The 20,509-nt window shown below is 45.5% G+C and overlaps 1 protein-coding gene across 2 annotated transcripts in view; it reads left to right on the forward strand.

Moving 5' to 3' along the window:
• Nucleotides 1-20,509, forward strand: part of LOC147115257 (prostaglandin reductase-3-like) — a 60,335-nt gene that overhangs the window by 7,899 nt on the left and 31,927 nt on the right. Inside the window, exon 2 of one of the 2 annotated variants that reach the window (XM_085993651.1) lies at nt 12,781-12,874. The exons of the other annotated variant lie outside the window; for it this stretch is intronic. The gene's annotated coding sequence lies outside the window, so the exon portion shown is untranslated. The remainder of the gene's footprint in view (nt 1-12,780; nt 12,875-20,509) is intronic. 2 annotated transcript variants of the gene reach the window in all.

Consider the following 20,509-nt stretch of genomic DNA (forward strand, 5'->3'; position numbering starts at 1 on the left):
GGCCATGCCTCTCTCTCTCGAAGCTCCTAGTTGCCAGTCACCGAACGATGTCAGCATAGCCTTGGAGTGGGCTGCACGTGCGCCCTTTTGTCCAGGGTGTGTGTGGGGGGAGGGGGGGTGGTGACATTTTTTTTTTTTTAAAGGACCGTTTAGGATTGTTTAATGGACACTGGACTGGCGATATGTTGTACAACTTATTGGAATGTGTGTCATAACCAGACTGTGTATAACAGGCTTGGTTCTGCTAGTAGTGTCTGAATTAAGACTGAACAACAACTTACATATAGCACCTTTAACATAATAAAACATCCCACGTCGCTTCACAGGAGCGTTAGCAGACAAAATTTGACACCGAGCCACATAAGGAGATCTTAGGACAGATGACCAATAGCTTGGTCAAAGAGGTAGGTTTTAAGAAGTGTCTTAAAGGAGGAGGGAGAGACAGAGGGGTTTATGGATTTGTGCATTTAGTTTGCATTCACATGGACCTGACTTTATGTTAAATGCTTTATTGTAATTTTCCTTTGGAATTTTTACTGTTGACTATATATCTACCCAGTTTGTTTTTCTTACCATTACCTATTTGCATAGTAAATGTTATTGCCATTATTGAATCATTTATGTGAATTTGAATAAATGCAGTACATTTTCAACCTTGAAATTATGAAAATATATAATCACCTTAGCGTAGAAAAGGCTTATTCATGTACATGACTCAGAAATGACAAAAAAAAACAGTTTTGATTTTACACTTCTTCAAATAGTGTGTGGAGCATAGCGAGTTAAGGATTACCTCACATCTCTTCAGACAGATTTTTTAAAGCAATGTAAAAAAATATGATGCTTGAGAGTCTCATAATCGGAAGGGTTAATATTTTAATTGTTTTTGAGGAGCACTAGTTATGTGTTGTCTGTTTAGAATGTAAAATGTACACCGTGGGCTGGATGAATAATCAGGTGGCCCAAATGCAACCCACAGTCCTTATGTTACGCAGTTCCATTTAAGAGCCTAGTGGTTCATGAATAATGAGGTGTTAAATGGACCTATTTAGACAAACAATTATCAGATTGGTATTTGAAAAGGTGAAAACAAGGCCATTAATCTGTTATTTAAATGTACATTACGTACAAGTGAGTTTTAAATGATATACTGAAATTAAAATTATCCTGGTATTATACTCTTAATGGAAAAGCTCCTATAGAAATGGATGAGGTGAAAATATGGCTTTAAAAAGACTTAACGCCTACCTGAGACAACAACAGCAGCTTGCATTTATATTGCAGCTTTAACATAGAAAAATGTTTCAATGTGCTTCTCCGAGGTGTTAGGAAAATAGATGACGAGCTAAAGAAGGGGCTATTACAAAAGGTAATGAAAAACTTGGTCAAAGAGGTGGATTTTAAAGAGGGTCTTAAAGGGGGAGAGGCGGAGAGGTTTAGGGAGGGGATTTCCAGAGAGTGGGACCTAAGTGGCTGAAGGCATAGCCACCAATGGTGGGGTGCAGGAAGCGGGGGTGCACAAGAGGTCAGGGTTAGAAGAACAGAGACTATGAGAGGGAAGTTGTAGGCCTCGAGGAGCTTGCAGAGATCGGGAGAGGCGAGGTCATGGAGGGATTTAAACGCAAGGATGAGAATTGTAAATTTGAGGAATTGGGGAACCAGTATAAGAACATAAGAAATAGGAGCAGGAGTAGGCCAATCGGCCCCTCGAGCCTGCTCCGCCATTCAATAAGATCATGGCTGATCTGATCCTAACCGCCAATCCACTATCACAGAACCATCTCCTGAATCTAACAGAATTAGACACACGAAATAGGAGCAGGATCAGGCTACACGGCCCCTGGGCCCGCTCCGCTACCCACAGCGCCATGACCGATCCGAACCTAGACTCATGTCCAAATTCCTGCCCGCTCCCCGTAACCCTTAATTCCCTTTACTTCTAGGAAACTGTCTATTTCTGTTTTAAATTTATGTAATGATGTAGCTTCTACAGCTTTTTGGGGCAGCATATTCCATGGACCTACCACCCTCTGAGTGAAGTAGTTCCTCCTCATCTCAGTTTTGAAAGAGCAGCCCCTTATTCTAAGACTATGCCCCCTAGTTCTAGTTTCACCCATCAGGAACATCTTCCCCGCATCCACCCGATCCAACCCCTTCACAATCTTATATGTTTCAATAAGATCGCCTCTCATTCTTCTGAACTCCAATGAGTAGAGTCCCAATCTACTCAACCTCTCCTCATATGTCCATCCCCTCATCCCCGGGATTAACCGAGTGAACCTTCTTTGTACTGACTCGAGAGCAAGTATGTCCTTTCTTAAGTATGGACACCAAAACTGTACGCAGTATTCCAGGTGCGGTCTCACCAATACCTTGTACAACTGAAGCAATACCTCCCTATTTTTATATTCTATCCCCCTAGCAATGAAAGCCAACATTCCATTGGCCTTCTTAATCACTTGCTGCACCTGCATACTAACCTTTTGAGTTTTGTGCACCAGGACCCCCAGATCCCTTTGTACTTCAGTACTTTCCAGTTTCTTGCCATTAAGATAATAACTTGCTCTACGATTTTTCCTGGCAAAGTGCATAACCTCACACTTTCCAGTATTGTATTCCATCTGCCAAATCTCTGCCCACTTACTTAGCCTGTCTATGTCCCCTTGCAGGTTTTTTATGTCCTCCTCACTCACTACTTTCCCTCCCATCTTAGTATCATCTGCAGTATAGGTCAGCAGGATGAGTGTGATGGGAAAGTGGGACTTAAAGCGGATAGGACATGGGCAGCAGAAGTTTATGGATGGTGGAGGATGGGAAGCAAGCCAGGATAGATTGGAGTAATGGATTCCGGAAGTGACAAAAGGTATGACTGAGAGTTTCAGCAGCAGATGGGCTGAGACAGGGACAGCGGCAGGCGATGTTGCCACGGTAGAAATCGGTTGTCTTTGTGGTGCAGATGAAACGAGGCCGGAAGCTACGCTCGGTGTCTAACTGAATGCTAAGGTGGCGAACAAATTGGTTCAGGCCTGAGACAGTAGGCAAGGATGGGGATGAAGGCGGAAACGAGGGTAGAGAGAGATATCAGGACAGGCGACCAAAAGCTGGGCCAAAGAGGTAGATTTTAAGGAACGTCTTAAAGGAGGAGAGGGAGGCGGAGAGGTTTAGGTTTACACAGAGATGTGCTTATTTCAGGGATTTGTGCATTTTGTTTGCATTTGCATGGACTTGACTTTATTGTTGGAAATCTAAGGTGAGAAAACTAAGAAAATTAGAAGCTGTCTGATACCCAGGCATGTATACAGGCATCCAGGCATGTTTCTCTCTCCACAGATGCTGCCTGACCTGCTGAGTATTTCCAGCATTTTCTGTTTCTATTTCATGTATATTTATACATGGTGTGGAGAATTTATTATGCCAACAACTGGTATGAGGCAAAGATAAGCAATTACTGGAGTGGTAAAAACCCTGATATACACATTCCAATTAATCAGCACTGAAAATATGCAGAAAATGCATCTCAGATCTCTCATATCTAGAATATTGTAAATAAATACCAGCCAAGTTGTTCTTAATATATATAGCGTGGTTTCAATAAGTCAGCAGTCTCTCATTTTAGTACTAAAGCGCTTTACAGCCAATGAAGTACTTTTGAAGTATTGAAGTATATTCACTGTTTTCTACATTACAACACTTCAAAAGTACTTCATTGGCTGTAAAGCACTTTCAGACGTCTTGAGGTCATGAAAGCGTTATATAAATGCAAGTCTTTCTTTATTTAAACTCTGTTATCTTTCCAGTATCTCTGCATTTTTGATACTTGGAAATGCTTTCGTCAGCTAAGGTCAATGAGACCAGCTGACCTAGCATTCAACACTCACTTTTCCATTATCCACCTTCCAGCATCATTCGACATTATATTGTTCTTGATTGGCCTTTAACAAGCAATAAGCATTTTTTGGCAACTTTTTTTCTAGTTTTCCATAAACCCAAAGCAGTAATCCTAAAGTAACATACGGATGAAATTCATTAGCACTTTCCACTGGTATTGAATCACTCTTTGTGCATGCTTATCCTTTCGCTGAAATTAATGAACAACAGGAAAATATGGCCCTAGATCTCTTTTAAAAATATAGATTTATTAATCATAATTTTGAATAATAAACAATTACTGTAGATCAGTATTTGCTTTGAACTTGTTTACTTTGCAACAGTTGATTAGTATTAATGACTATAAATTACACCAGCATTGGGCAGAATACATTGAAAGAAAGAAACACAGATAGGACAATGCAATAAGGGTTTGAAGTGCAATACGTCTCAGTAATTATACAGAGAATTTTAACAGTGCTATTAGCTAATCTAGGGCTGATAACACTCTTGCCTTGATCTAATCAATTTTCTATGCCTTCTTTAAAAGTTTTATGTAATTAATTCTAAAATAGTGGCTATTGCAATACATTAGTAGAGTGTCCATGCCCCTCTAGTATACCTCCCCCGCCGCCCCGCAGGAAGCCAGGGTGACCTACATTGGCTCGCAGTCTGCAAAACCTCGATTTTTAAAATTTTTCATCCTTGTTTTCAAATCCCTCCATGGCCTTGGCCCTCCCTGTCTCTGTAACCTCCTCCAGCCCTACAACCCTCCAAGATCTCTGCGCTCCTCCAATTCTGGCCACTTACGCATCCCCGATTTTCATCGCTCCACCATTGGTGACTGTGCCTTCAGCTGCCCAGGTCCTAAGCTCTGGAATTCCCTCCCTAAACCTCTCTGCCTCTCTCTTCTCCTTTAAGACGCTCCTTAAAAATTACCTTTTTAACCAAGCTTTTGGTCACCTGTCTGAATATCTCCTTATGTGGCTCCGTGTCAAATTTTGTTTGATAATCGCTCCTGTGAAGCGCCTTGGGATGTTTCACTACGTTAAAGGTGCTATATAAATGCAAGTTATTGTTGTGATAGGCGAAATTAGTTTGGGCAGTCCCTATCCAGTTCCTAGTGGGCACGGACAATACTGGCACTAATTTGGTAATCTCGGAGAGGCCACTAGGGCAGCTGGCATGCAAGAGGAAATAGTCACACTGATGTACAATATGGGGTGCTCTTCCTATAGTTGGAGTTAAAGCACATTATTAGGGCAGGGTAGATGGAGCTTTATTCTGTATCTGACCTGTGTTGATGTGAGCGGGCTTGATGTTGGCTTGAGTGCCCCTTCCCAACACTGACACATTGATTAACACAAATGTTCACTTTAAAAAGAAAAACTTTTGATCCAACATACTGCAGAGAACTATAAATCTTGGGAGTGGCAGCATAGATTATATTATATTGCTCTTAATATGACTTGTTTCTGCCATTGATAGCTTGTAATTCCCATAATCTTCAGTTCAGACTCTATGCAGGATAAAACTGAAGTGGCCACAACAGGACTTTATGTGGTCTAGGCACACTTTTGCTATTTTGTGACAGTTATTAATATTTCAATCATTTCATACTTATGACATCAACTGTGTCTGCATAAGAAACATTGCATCCAGTTTTGGCAACCTGTTAAAAATTATGCTTCGAACTGGAACACATGGATCTCAATGGAACACGATTATATATGAACTGGGTTTAAACTGTCAGCTGCCAAATCCCAAAATGAGAGCAACAGCTGTTCTTTAAAAAAAAAAAATCACCATTGCTAAATTCCCACCTTTTTCTTCCCACTTTGTGGCCCTCCCCTCTTGACCTTTGCACAAGGTCACTTGTCACCATAGGACCTCTTTCAATTGGGTGTAAGGGCCACTCCATGCCATGGGCTTCTCCATTACTGCTGCCAATGGCCCACTGTGGTCAGTGGACTGATCGTGTGGGCACAACAGACCAGAGACGGGCACTGTCGTTCGTCCTCACCTTCACCCGCCCATGAATGCTTCACATACAAGATTCTGAAGGGGATTGACAGGGTAGCTGCTGAGAAGTGGTTTCCCCTGGCTGGAGTGTCCAGAACTAGGGGGCATAGTCTCAGGATAAGGGGTAGGCTATTTAAGACTGAGATGAGGAGGAATTTCTTCACTCAGAGGGTTGTGAATCTTTGGAATTCTCTGCCCCAGAGGGCTGTGGACGCTCAGTCTTTGAGTATATTCAAGGCTGAGATCGATAGATTTTTGGACTCTAGGGGAATCAAGGGATATGGAGATTGAGCGGGAAAGTGGAGTTGAGGTCGATGATCAGCCATGATCTTTTTGAATGGCGGAGCAGGCTCAAGGGGCTGTATGGCCTACTCCTGCTCCTAATTCTTATGATCTTATGTTCTCAGATGCTCTGATTGACAGCTTGCTCGAGAACTGGTGAAACATACTCAAGTTATAGCTGACAAACTTGAATGGCTGGCACCAGTGTAATTCAAAGGAAAGTCACTTTACAGCTTGTAGTTCTCCATAGTAAACTGAACAAAGAAAGAAAGTAAGAAAGAACTTGCCTTTACACAGCACCTTTCACAACCTCAGCACATCCCAAAGCGCTTTACAGCCAATTAAGTACTTTTGAAGTATAGTCACTGTTGTAACGAAGAGAAACACGGCAGCCAATTTGGGCACTGCAAGGTCCCACAAACAGCAATGTGATAAAAAAAGAAAAAGAAAGACTTGCTTTTATATAGCGCCTTTCCCGACCACCAGATGACGTCTCAAAAATGCTTTACAGCCAATGAAGTACTTTTGAAGGGGAGTTACTGTTGTAATGTAGGAAACGTGGCAGCCAATTTGCACTCAGCAAGGTCCCACAAACAGCAATGTGATAATGACCAGATAATCTGTTTTTGTTATATTGGTTGAGGGATAAGTATTGGCCAGGACACCGGGGATAACTCCCCTGCTCTTCTTTGAAATAGTGCCATGGGATCTTTTACGTCCACCTGAGAGAGCAGATGGGGCCTTGGTTTAATGTCTCATCCGAAAGACGGCACCTCCGACAGTGCAGCACTCTCTCAGCACTGCACTGGGAGTGTCAGCCTAGCTTTATGTGCTCAAGCCTTTGGAGCGGGACTTGAACCCACAACCTTCTGACTCAGAGTGACCAGATAATCTGTTTTTAGGTGTTGGTTGAGAGATAAATATTGGCCAGGACACCGGGGAGAACTCCCCTGCTCATGTTGTCATGGGTGCAAGGTCAGCCCATGAATGGAAGGGGATTGAAACCCCCTTGTAGTTTGAGACAAGACTTCCAGGGCTTCTGAACAAGGAGCGCTGATCAGAAGGACTATTGGCCAATCTTAGAGCAGCGCTATCAGTTCCCGCAGAGAAGGAAGTCCATGGGTATTACACATCCCGTCCTCCATGGTGGGTTCAGGGCAGCGGGAGGGAGCTGCAGGGGCCTGAAAAGGGGGAAATGGATGGAAAATGTAAAAGAAAATTGGATTTCTACCCTAGCTATTTTTTAATAGATCCTCAACCCAATTACTGTATGCAGGTCATAGAGAGGAATCGTCAAAGGAGATCCCGGCTCTTCATCGTTCTGATCTGAAATAATAATAATAATCAACTTTATTGTCATTGTTAGTGCACAAGTGCAGTACAACGAAATGTAGGCTTGCGGCTCCCGAGAGTGTACATTTAGATTAAGACATTTAACATTCAACATTCATTTGGCTTGTAATACATAAACATAATCATAATAAAGTGCATTGACAGATGTGCAGGCTTTAGAGTTTATTTGTGGAGTTCAGTAGGATGACAGCCCTGGGAAAGAAGCTGTTCCTAAATCTGGTCGTTCGGGTGCGAATGCATCTGTAGCGTCTCCCAGATGGCAGGAGGACGAACAGACTGTGGCTGGGGTGGGTAGGGTCTTTGATGATGGTCAGTGACCTCCGTAAACAGCGTTTCTGGTAGATGTTCTCTATGGTCGGTAGCCAGGGCAGAGTATTAAGTTTATATTACACAAAAGCAAAGAAAAATTGAACATTGACCAGCTTTCTCCACTTTGTGTGGCTAAGCACAGAGTTGTATTGTTGCAGTGAATGTTATGGGCCTTCATGAAAATGGGGAAGAAGAGGGTAAATGGGATGACACCAGCTTGTAGATTGTAGTGTGACTTATCACACGACTTTATTAAGGCCAGTTATATTTCAGTTCGTAGCCCAAGGACGCAGTGATGTAAATTACCATCAAAGGTTACATTTGACGATTAATAATGGTAGTAAAATAGACTTATAAGAAAATCCCTTTTGTCAGAGCTACAAAAGAAGTAGTGTATTTGAAAAGTGTAAATCAATTTAGTACGCTTCAACTTTATGAACCAGCCTCAAATACTTCTAAAACTGCAACTGAAAGATGACGTTATAATTAACTGATCTTGTGATGTTTGGTTGCATATATTTCACAGGCTGTGAAACATATTACTGTAGTTCAGATAATTAAAAAATGACTAGTGATGTGTGTCAATGTGAATATAAAACAGTTTTTAATTAGTTATATTTTCCTAGAAGTCAATCTTCTCTAAAGAAGTACAAATAAACATAGGAACAGGGGGAGGCCATTCAGCCCCTCACGTCTGTTCCACCATTCAATTAAATCATGGCTGATCTGTCTCTTAACTCCATCTACCCGCCTTGCTTCCGTAACCCTTAATACCCTTTGCCTAACAAAAATCTATCAATCTCAGTTTTGAAATTTTCAGTTGGCCCCCCCAGCCTCAACAGCTTTTTGGGAGAGAGGGTTCCAGATTTCCACTCCCCTTTGTGTGAAGAAGTGCTTCCTGACATCACCCCTGAACGGCCTGGCTCTCATTTTAAGGTTACGCCCCCTTGTTATGGACTCCCCCCACCAGAGGAAATAGTTTCTCTCTATCTACCCGATCGAATGCTTTAATCATCTTAAACACCGCAATCACATCGTCCCTTAATCTTCTGTACTCGAGGGAATACAAGCCTAGTCTATGCAACCTATCCTCATAATTTAACCCTTTTAGCCCAGGTATCGTTCTGGTGAATCTTCACTGCACCTCCAACAAAGCGAATATATCCTTTCTGAGGTGTGGTGCCCAGAACTGAATGCAGTACTCTAAATGGGGTCTAACCAGACCATTCTATAACTGTAACATAGGGGGCGATTTTGCCAGCCCTGGGAAGGCGGGTATGGAGGCGGGGCTGCCGGGAAAATGGCAGAATCTGGGGGCGGGTGCCCATCCCGCCCCCAACCCACCTCCGTGCCATCTTCCCAGGTGGCGGGTACCCGACCCGCGCTGGGAGCTGCCTTCCCCAGGCGGGAAGGGGATTAATGCCAATTAACTGCCTGTTAACAGGTAGATAACAGGCAGTTTTTTGGATAATCCCTATTTTGAGCCCTAAAGTGCGGGCTTCCCGATGGCTCCGAACCTCGCCAGGGTCAGCGAGGTGAGCCGTGGGTCTGTGGGGGTCGGAGGGGCTGAGATGCCATGATGCAGAAACTGGGGTAGCACTTCGTAGGAGCACGAGGACAGGCAAAGACACACGGAAGACAGGCACTAAGGGAATGCACAAGGGTGATTAGTTGACTTCGCTATGGAATATTGGATTGATTGATTTATAAATTGGCCGAGATGCAGGTGAGCGATGGGTGCATGTGTGCAGAGGTAAGTGTGTGAGGTGAGTCTTAAGTGTTTTAAAAGCTTTACTTACCTTTCCTTCTTCCTCCAGACTTCATCCCTTCAGGTCTCGGGAGTCCCTCATCTCATCAGCAGGGAAAGCAGAATGGCCGCTGCATTCTCAAATGCATCAGCCTTCTGCTTTCTGCTCAGGACAGATCTCTAAGTAAGCCTGTGTCCCAGGACTCAACTTAGAAGACAGATTGTCAGTGTTTGACAGCTTCACAGAGCTCTCAAACGATGACAATTCATCTGTCAAAAGCTCTTGACAGATGAAACGTCACTCGCTGACGTCACCAGTAACCGGCTTTCCCTTAATTGGCCTGCTAAGCCCGCTGGGCGGGCTTAACAAGGTAAATCAAGGTAAAATAGCGTGGGTTGGCCGGATGTCGATGGAGGCGGGACTAAAACCCGACAAGCAGCAGTCCCGCCTCCATCACGTCCCCATTGGCAAAATCACCCCCTTAATTTCCACCCCTTTGAATTCCTGCCCCCTGAGATAAAGGCCAACAATCCATTGACCTTCTTGATTATTTTTGTACCTGTCCACTAGCTTATAGTGATGTCTGCACTTGGACTCCCTAAGTCTCTCTGCTTCTATGTTTTAATTACAGGTTCATTAATAAGTAACCTATGCATACAGGTTTGAACAGCCTAGACTGTAAAGGGCTAGACCCACCTTCCATTGTTGGCTTAGCAGTGGTGCAGGATTTCTATCTGCCCACGTGCGTCCGCTGCTAACGCACTCAAGTTTCTTGGGTGGTGTGGAATGACAGTGATAAAACCACTGCTTATTGGTTTATCATCACAGTGTGGGAGGAAACACAAGAACATAAGAAATAGGAGCAGGAGTAGGCCATTCGGCCCTTTGAGCCTGCTCCGCCATTCAATAAGATCATGGCTGATCTTCTACCTCAACTCCACCTTCCCGCAATATCCCTTAATTCCCTTCGTTCTCAAAAATGTATCGACCTCTGTCTTGAATATACTCAACAAATGAGCATCCACAGCTCTCTATGGTAGAGAATTCCAAAGATTCACAACCCTTTGAGGGAAGAAATTTCTCCTCATCTCAGTCCTAAATGGACGACCCCTTATTCTGTGACTGTGACCCCTGGTTCTAGATTCCCCAACCGGGGGAAACATTTTCTCAGCATCTACCCTGTCAAGCCCCTTAAGAATTTTGAAATAAAAACAGAAAATGCTGGAAATACTCAGCGGGTCAGGCAGCATCTGTGGAGAGAGAAACAGAGTTAACGTTTCAGGTCGATGACCCTTCGTCAGAACTGGGAAAAGTTGGAGATGGAACAGGTTTTTAAGCAAGTGTAGGGGCAGGGAAAGTGGGGAGGGGAGGAAAGAACAAAAGGGAAGGCCTGTGATAGGATGGAAGGCGGGAGAGATTAAATGGCAAAAGGGATGATGGTGCAAGGCAAAAGGAGATGGTAATGGGACAAGTTAAGAAATAAAAGATGGGTCTAGAGGAAGTGTAAATGGCAATGGCAGAATCATCAACAGCTGCCATGTGAGAAAAAAATAGGGGCCGAGGTTATGGTCCGAAATTGTTGAACTCGATGTTGAGTTCAGAAGGCTGTAAAGTGCCTAATCGAAAGATGAGGTGCTGTTCCTCGAGCTTACGTTGAACTTTGTTGGAACAATGTAATAGGCCGAGGACAGAGAGGTCAGAGTGGGAGTGGAGCGGAGAATTAAAGTGACAGGCGACCAGAAGCTCGAGATCATGCTTACGGACTGAACGGAGGTGTTCCGCAAAACGGTCACCCAATCTGCGTTTGGACTCCCCAATGTAGAGGAGACCACATCGTGAGCAGCGAATACAGTATACTAGATTGCAAGAAGTACAAGTAAATCGCTGTTTCATCTGGAAGGAGGGTTTGGGGCCTTGGACAGTGAGAAGGGAGGAGGTAAAAGGGCAGGTGTTGCATCTCCTGCACTTGCACGGGAAGGTGTCATGGGACGGGGAAGGGGTGTTGGGGGTGATAGAGGAGTGGACCAGGGTGTCGCGGAGGGAGCGGTCCCTTCGGAACGCTGAAAGGGGAGGTGAGGGGAAGATGTATTTGGTGGTGGGATCACGCTGGAGGTGGCGGAAATGGCGGAGGATGATCCGTTGAATGTGGCGGCTGGTGGGGTGAAAGGTGAGGACAAGGGGAACCCTATCGTGGTTCTGGGAAGGAGGGGAAGGGGGTGAGAGCAGAAGTGCGGGAAATAGAACGGACCGTGTCAGCCATGGTAGAGGGGAATCCTCGGTTGAGGAAAAAGAAAGACATGTCGGAAGCACTAATATGGAAGGTGGCATTGTCAGAGCAGATGCGGCGGAGACGGTGAAACTGGGAGAATGGAATAGAGTCCTTACAGGAGGCGGGGTGGGAGGAAGTGTAGTCCAGGTAGCTGTGGGAGTCAGTGGGCTTATAGTGAATGTTTGTCAATAACCTATCCCCAGAAATGGAGACAGAGAAGTCGAGGAAGGGAAGGGAAGAGTCGGAGATGGACCATGTGAAGGTGAGGGAAGGGTGGAAATTGGAAACAAGGTGAATGAAATTTTCTAGTTCAGGGCGAGAGCAGGAAATGGCACCGATACAGTCATCAATGTACTGGAAAAAGAGGTGAGGGAGGGGACCTGAGTAGGACTGGAACAAAGAATGTTCCACATATCCCATGAAAAGGCAGGCATAGCTAGGGCCCATGCAGGTTCCCATAGCAACATCTTTAATTTGGAGGAAGTGAGTGGAGTCAAAGGAGAAGTTGTTCAATGTAAGAACAAGTTCAGCTAGGTGGAGGAGGGTGGTGGTGGATGGGGACTGGTTGGGCTTCTGTACAAGGAAGAAGCGGAGCGCCCTCAGGCCATCCTGGTGGGGGATGGAGGTGTAGAGGGATTGTGCATCCATAGTGAAAAGGAGGCGGTTGGGGCCAGGAAACTGGAAACTGTTAAAGTGGCGGAGAGCATCAGAAGAGTCGCGGATGTAGGTGGGAAGAGACTGGACAAGGGGAGAAAAAGTAGAGTTGAGATAGAAAGAGATAAGTTCCGTGGGGCAAGAACAGGCTGAAACGACAGGTCTACCAGGGCAGTCTTGTTTGTGGATCTTGGGCAGGAGGTAGAAGTGGGCTGTGCGGGGTTGGGTAACTATGAGGATTAATTAATGGACACCTCTCATTCTTCTAAATTCTAGGGACTCTAGGCCTAGTCTGCTCAATCTCTCCTCATAGGGCAATCCTCTCATCCCAGGAACCAGTCTGGTGAACCTTCGTTGCACTCCCTCTAAGGCAAGTATGTCTTTCCTTAGGTAAGGAGACCAGAACTGTACACAGTACTCCAGGTGTGGCCTCACCAATCACCTGTATAATTGTAGTAAGACTTCTTTATTATTACACTCTAATCCCTATGTAACAAAAGCTAACATACCATTTGCTTTCCTAATTGCTTGCTGTACCTGCATGTCAACTTTCTGTGATTCATGTACAAGGACACCCAGGTCCCTCTGAATGCCAACATTTCCCAGTCTCTCACCATTCAAAAAATATTCTGCTTTTCTGTTTTTCCTACCAAAGTGGATAACTTCACACTTCCCCGCATTGTATTCCATTTGCCATGTTCTTGCCCACTCAGTCAACCTGTCTATATCTCTCTGCAGCCTTTTTTCCATTCTCACAGCTTACTTTGTATCGTCAGCAAACTTGGATACGTTACACTCAGTCCCTTCATCTAAGTCATTAATATAGACTGTAAATAGCTGAGATCCAAGCACTGATCCTTGCGGTACCCCACTAATTATAGCCTGCCAACCTGAAAAAGTCCCATTTATTCCTACTGTCTGTTTTCTGTCCATTAATTAATCCTCAATCCATGCTAATATATTACCCCCAGTCCCATGAGCCCTAATTTTGTGTAATAACCTCGGGCTGAATTTTGCCGGTGCTCAGAGTGTGGGTTTGGAGGCGGGTCCACTGTCAAAATCACAAAGATTGACAGCGGGTCGGTATCCCGATGTAAACCCGCCTCCTTGTCAGTTTCCCAAGTGTCGAGTCTGTCATCCTGAACAGACCCGACACCAAGCGGCGGGTCAGCCAATTTAGATAGTTATAAGCTTATTAAAAGGTAGTTAAGAACCATTTTTCCATGTAATTACCATTTTACCAGGTTTTCATCGAGATTCCCGGAGAGCAGCTATCACGTCAGGTAAGTGTGTCGGGTTCTCAATGACTGTGGATTGCTGTGAATAGGTGAAAGCTGCAAAAGTGGTATAAAACCTACCATTTCACAGCTGTTCACTTCCCAATCTTAGAAGCTGGAGCATTAATGATTTGGAACCCACTTTTGAGCTTTATGCATTTTTGAAGTGTTTGGAGTAATCTCTCTATCCACTGTCACCTCCTTGGAACAACCTATCTCAACATTGACAGATTACTTCTGTCATCTCTACCTCACCTGCCATCTATTCCATCAGCATCGGTGCACTTGAAAAACTTTCACCTTGGTCCTCAGAAACCCAACACAATCAGCCCCAACACCAGCATCACCGGGCACACCAGCAGCACCGGGCACACCAGCAGCACCAACATCCACGCCAACCTTCTCCACAATCAACTGATGCTGCACTGGACCCAGGGCATCATTACCTGTGCACACTGCTGCCCGGGAGGGCAGGGATGGCCTCACCATGTCGAGATTTGTTTCACTTAACACTGTACACCCTGGCTGCCACATGATGCACCAGGTCTGCACCACCCCACACCAGCACCATAAAGCATCCCTACAATGTCCAAGCCATTCCTTTCACACTCATCACCACTGGGGGGTGGGGAGGGAACGTTATGTCTCACCATTCACTGGAACTTTCAAAGGTGCACACAAATCTGTCCAAGAAGGCAAAGTGGTGACAATAAGGATTTCAATGCTTGACAGCACATTAACAGAAAGTTTACACGACCATTGGCTAAAACACCCAAGTGCCTACCCTTGTGTGTTGTTAGTTGGTATGATTGGACTAGGATGAGGGTGAGTGTGAGGGGTGGCTAGGTTGAGGGGAAGCGATAATATAGGTAGAGAGGGATGGGTGGTGGTGCAAGTTAAGTTGGTGTGAGTAAGGATGTGCAGGCGTAGGGTAGGGAAGGCAGAGTGATGGGATGTGATGGGTGGCACAGCAGGATGAGGTTGAGTGTGGCTTTGCAGTAACATTTCGTGATCTACTGTGATCATTGAAAGGTTTGCGCCACTGCAGCCAGGTCCTCCTGACAGCATTCCTGCTTGTGTCCTCCTGTGCAATGTGCAAACAGGCTGCGTTGATCTCCTGGGGAGGTCTCTTCCGCCCACGGGAAGGGAAGAGAACCTCCCTGCATGCTCTGACTCCCTCCATAATTCTTTTAATTGACCGGGAACCTCGCAGGGCGGGCTTAACAAGCCCAATCAGGGCAAGATCACTTGGAGGAGGCGGGATGAAGGCGGGTGCGGAGACGGCGGCCACTGTCTGCACCAGACTCACCACGGCTGGTGAAATCGCGGCCCTCTTGTGTGGCACCTTATCGAATACATTACATCCACTGGTTCCCCCTTATCCATCCTACTAGTTACATCTTCAAACAACTGTTAACAGGTTTGTCAAACACGATTTCCCTTTCGTAAAACCATGTTGACTATTGCTAATCATATTATGATTTTCTAAATGCCCTGTTACCACATCCCTAATAATAGATTCTAGCATTTTGCCTACTACTGATGTCAGGAAATTGAGTGTTTAAATACTGCAGCTGATTAAAGGGGCACAGGCATTTTTTTTGGCATTGAGCAGTAGAACAATGGAGGTACAAGAGTAGGAAGGGCTCCCACATTTACCGATGTGGTTGTTCTTTTAGCAGAAATAAGGACCAGAAGAGAATGACATGGATTTTGTGATAAGGATAACAGTGAGGTTATCAGTGCGCTGGAGTCCGCACATTAGCAGCCAAACACAGAAAGCTAGAAGTTGCTGTCTGAGTTACCCTGCTCCTCCGCAAGCTGTGTTATACTGGTACCTCGCCGATAGACTTGGCATTGAAATCCATGTAAGAGCGTGAAGTTGTATTACTTACCCACGAGTTACCAACTAAACACGCCAGAAAAAGTTAGGGCTGGTGCATTCAGGAGTAAGTGAATTTTTAACGGTGTGATAAGTCTTAATTACTGCCAAGCAACCTCTCTAGCCCTGAAAATTTAATTTTACAAGTGTGGAGTCTCATTCCTTCAGAATTTAATTATTGTCGGAGGTTTAAAATTTTTAAAAACTTTTTCTTTCTGCCTTTTTTATCTCTTTCTCTTAATCCCACCTTTCTTTCCCTCTCTTTATTTCATATCTGTACATGATTTTATAATGAATTAAATATGCTAATTTATAATTCCTAGTTTAGACTGGGCCCAGGTGGATTTCCCTGCTCAGGCCTGAGTTAAAATTACAGTCGGGTCTCAATGATGTCATCAGGCCGCAACATGCATATGTAAAGAAGGACCCTGTTGGCTCCGGGCGCCTGTCCTTGCTGCCTGCAGGAGAGCAGGTTAAAATTGCAGATGTTGCGATCATGGCGGCTTTCGGACAGGTAAGAGCCAGGGGCAATTTTAACTGCCCACCCACCAGGTTTCTGCTGAGCGAGTAGGGTTAAAAATCGCCCCTGAGGATTCTTCAATCTGATTGGTTGAAGAGCCACATTGTTGCTTTACCTGCTCACAGACACCACAGATCCCCTGTAGGGGGCGCCACGCTGGATCAGACACCCAATGACAGGAAATTGCCGCTCAAAGGCCCACAAAAAGTCTGTGGGCAGCTGTCAGAGTAGCGAACAGCGAGCGCCGTTCCTTTGCCACTTACCACAAAACCCGGGTCATTATGTTTTTAAAGACTGAAGACAAAATGCCCCATAAGAGGGTGGCACAGACTTCATGGATGACGGTGGCAGTGAGCATGGCCTTTACCACCCCAAGAACTGCCACACATAGTGCAGGAAGGCCTAATGGCCTCACAAGGATGGGTCAAGTTAGTCATAGAGTTATACAGCATAGAAAGAGGCCCTTCGGCCCATCGTGTCCGCGCCGGCCATCAAGCCCTGTCTATTCTAATCCCATTTTCCAGCACTTGGTCCATAGCTTTGTATGCTATGGCGTTTCAAGTGCTCATCCAAATGTTCTTGAATGTGAGGGTTCCTGCCTCTACCACCCTTTCAGGCAGTGCGGTCCAGATTCCAACCACCCTCTGGGTGAAAAAGTTTTTCCTCAAATCCCCTCTAAACCTCCTGCCCCTTACCTTCAAACTATGCCCCCTGGTTATTGACCCCTCTACTAAGGGGAAAAGTTAGTGAAGGCAATGTCCTATAGGAGCGATGGAGGCATGACTCACCTCCTTACCTCTCCTGTCCTCTTGGTGTCATTGCCTGGATGACAGGAAAACTGAGCTATTCGCAGGGAAACTTTGGAAACAATAATGCACCATCTTATCTCCAAATCACAATGAGATCTCGTATTACCTGGCACAATGGGTTTTGTTAGTCTTGAAGGACAGGTGTTTGAAGAGAGCCTGCATCTGCAAGTCTGGTAACAATGATATGCATGCTGACAAGTGAGTGAAAAGAAATATCCTTGCTAATCACATTCCTTTAAGTCTGGGTTATCTCATCGAAGGAAGAAAAGGTAGCGCATAACCAGTAACAAGTCGTGCAACTGGAAAAGGAATACCAATCGGGAAACCATTGGATGAGTAGGCTTTGCAGCTGGTACGGAGACAAACAGGAGAGTCTGTATGAGATGGGGAAATAAGGGGCAAGTTGCCAAGATCAGGTTAGTAAAGAAAAAGAAAAGAAACACTTGCATTTATATAGCACCTTTCACGACCACTGGACGTCTCAAAGAGCTTTACAGCCAATTAAGTACTTTTGAAATGTAGTCACTGTTGTAATGTAGGAAATGCAGCAGCCAATTTGCACACAGCAAGGTCCCACAAACAGCAATGTGATAATGACCAGATCATCTGTTTTAGTGATGTTGGTTGAGAGATAAATATTGGACAGGACACCGGGGAGAATTCCCCTGCTCTTCTTCAAAATAGTGCCATGGGATCTTTTACGTCCACCCGAGAAAGCAGACATGGCCTCGGTTTAACGTCTCATCCAAAAGACAGCACCTCCGACAGTGCAGCACTCCCTCAGCACTGCACTGGAGTGTAAGCCTAGCTTTATTTATGTGCTCAAGTCCCTGGAGTGGGACTTGAACCCACAACCTCCTGACTCAGAGGCGAGTGTGCTGCCCACTGAGCCACAGCTGACACTGAGGTAGGCAGAGCAAGGAGAAGGACAGGTCATTTCAGATTTCTGTGGATTGTCGGAAGTGTAGCAGTGGCCATGCACTCAGCTACTGTTTCTTCAAGGAGTCACATAAGGCACCTAAACAAGCTTCTGTGCTTTTAAAATCCATGGGAGTAATTTGGTGGAAGAGGCCAGCCATTCCAATGAACAACTGGGCTCAAAACGTTTGCAAAATTCTCACCAACTCCATCACGGCATCTTGCCTGCCCCAGCAGCAGCCCGGGAGGGAAGCAGTTAGTAAACTAGAAAAGTTTCACTGGGTGAAGCGCTGAGCACTAGTGAGCAGGAGAACCTGAGAGTAGAAGAGGGGGAGTGTGCCATTCCGCCATGGAAAGTGCAGAAACAAATTTCTTGGCTGTGGCTCTGTGGGTGGCACTTTTGCCTCTGAGTCAGAAGGTTGTGGGTTCAAGTCCCACTCCAGGGACTTAAGCACATCAATCTAGGCTGACACTTTGCTGCAGTACTGAGGGAGTGCTGCACTGTCATAGGTGCCGTCTTTTGGGTGAGATTTTAAACCACTGCCCTGTCTGCCCTTTCAGTTAGATGTAAAAGATCCCACGGCACTATTTCAAAAAAGAGCAGAGGAGTTCTCCCTGGTGTCCTGGTCAATATTTCTCTCCTAGGCAGTCCCTCGGAACCGGGGATGACTTGCTTCCACACTAAAGATGAGTTTTCAGGTGACTGATGAGTCCAATGTGGGACCTACAGACTCTGTCACAGGTGGGGCAGATGGTGCTTGAAGGGGCGGGTGGGTGGGGTGCTTGGGTTGACGTGCGCTCCTTGCGCTGCCTGCGCTTGGCTTCCGCTTGCTCCTGAGGTCAATATTTATTCCTCAACCAACATCACAAACAGATTATCTGGTCATTATCACATCGTTGTTTGTGGGAGCTTGCTGTGCGCAAATTGGCTGCCGTGTTTCCTACATTACAACAGCGACTGCACTTCGAAAAGCACTTAATTGGCTGTAAAAGTGCTTTGGGACGTCCTGAGGCCGTGAAAGGCGTGATGTAAGTGCAAGTCTTTCTTTCCTGGCTGAAGAGCCTAGGTTTCCAGATCTGGGGGCCCCCAGAAATCAAAAGAAGAATGGTTCAGGAGCATTGATCTCACATACAAGGCAGTGGAGATGGCTTCCATACATACGGTCGAAATGATGAAGAGGTGGGAGGAGTCCACGGCACGCTTCAGTAACACATTGCAGGAAGTTTCTCATGACCAGCAGAACTCGTTGGTGTGAATGACCGGCCAGGAGAATCTGCAGCAGCAAGGTGCAGAAGGAGCTTCGAAGGACATTAATGGTTTTTCAAAGTGTCTTCCACCACTACTGTAATAGATACTTTGAGGGCCAGCCTGAACTCAACACCTTCACAGGTCTTCTAAGACTTGATTGGGACTACTGTATTTGGTCTGATATGACACTGATCAGTAGCACCTCTGAGCAACTGCCCTTCATCAATGGACTGCAAGGAGTGGTAATAGATGTTGCTGTCTCATTTGATAGGGACAGTGCGCCTACTTCTCCCTTTGAGGCCAACACCCGAGGGAGCATCAGACCTGGGCCCAGGCCTCCTTGACAATGCAAGAGAATGGCAACCAGAAATGGCTCCCTCAGGGACAGCAGCATCACTGAGACAAGAGTCACCTCTGTCCTCAAAAGCTCAAGAGGAACCTTCTCAGCCACCCACCTCTCGACCGTACATCACTCAGGGAGCATCTTGAAGAAGAAGTAGTAGATTAGAAGATAGAACGCGTAAGGCAGCTGGCACAAAGGGTAGACACAGTGGTAAGAAATAACTGCAGTTAGAGTGTAGGAAATTGTTAGAAACCTTTGGTGAAATTTATTCTGCAAAGTAAAAATTGTTTGACCCATAGGCAATCTGGGAGGGTTGGCTAGCCTAGCAAAAGCACTCCGCTGTAGATTACTGCATCGTTTCTCTGGCTACAGGCAGATACGTCACCTCCTCTCCTTCTTGTGCGCCCTCCTCCTGATGTGGGGATGGAAGGCCTGCTCCCTCATCTTCATCTTAATCAGCATTATCCTCTTCAGCTTCAGGAAGGACTAATCCTTTCTACATGGTGATAATATGCAGAATACAGCCAACCACAGTGATTGTAGAGACACTTGCTGGACTACATTCGGGGCTCCTCCGCCAGATTTATCAAGGTACCTCAAACAAACAACAACAACCACCTACATTTTATATAGCGTCTTTAACGTAGTAAAATGTCCCATGGCGCTTCACAGGAGTGTTATCAAACAAAATGTGACACCGAGCCACATATATTAGGGCAGATGACCAAAAAGCTGGATCAAAGAGGTAAGTTTTAAGGAGTGTCTTAAAGAAGAGAGAGGCGGAGAGGTTTAGGGAGGGAATTCCTGAGCTGAGGGCCTGGACAGCTGAAGGCACGGCCGCCGATGGCGGAGCGATTAAAATCGGGGGTTGCGCAAGAGGCCAGAATTGGAGGAGCGCAGAGATCTCGGAGGGTTGTAGGGCTGGAGGAGGTTACAGTGATAGGAAGGGGCGAGGCCTTGGAGGAATTTGAAAACGAGGATGAGAATTTTAAAATCGAGGTGTTGCT

Source organism: Somniosus microcephalus, chromosome 7, assembly GCF_052327205.1.
Source record: "Somniosus microcephalus isolate GS21.2 chromosome 7, FLI_Smic_1.0, whole genome shotgun sequence".
In the NCBI taxonomy this organism is placed as follows: domain Eukaryota; kingdom Metazoa; phylum Chordata; class Chondrichthyes; order Squaliformes; family Somniosidae; genus Somniosus; species Somniosus microcephalus.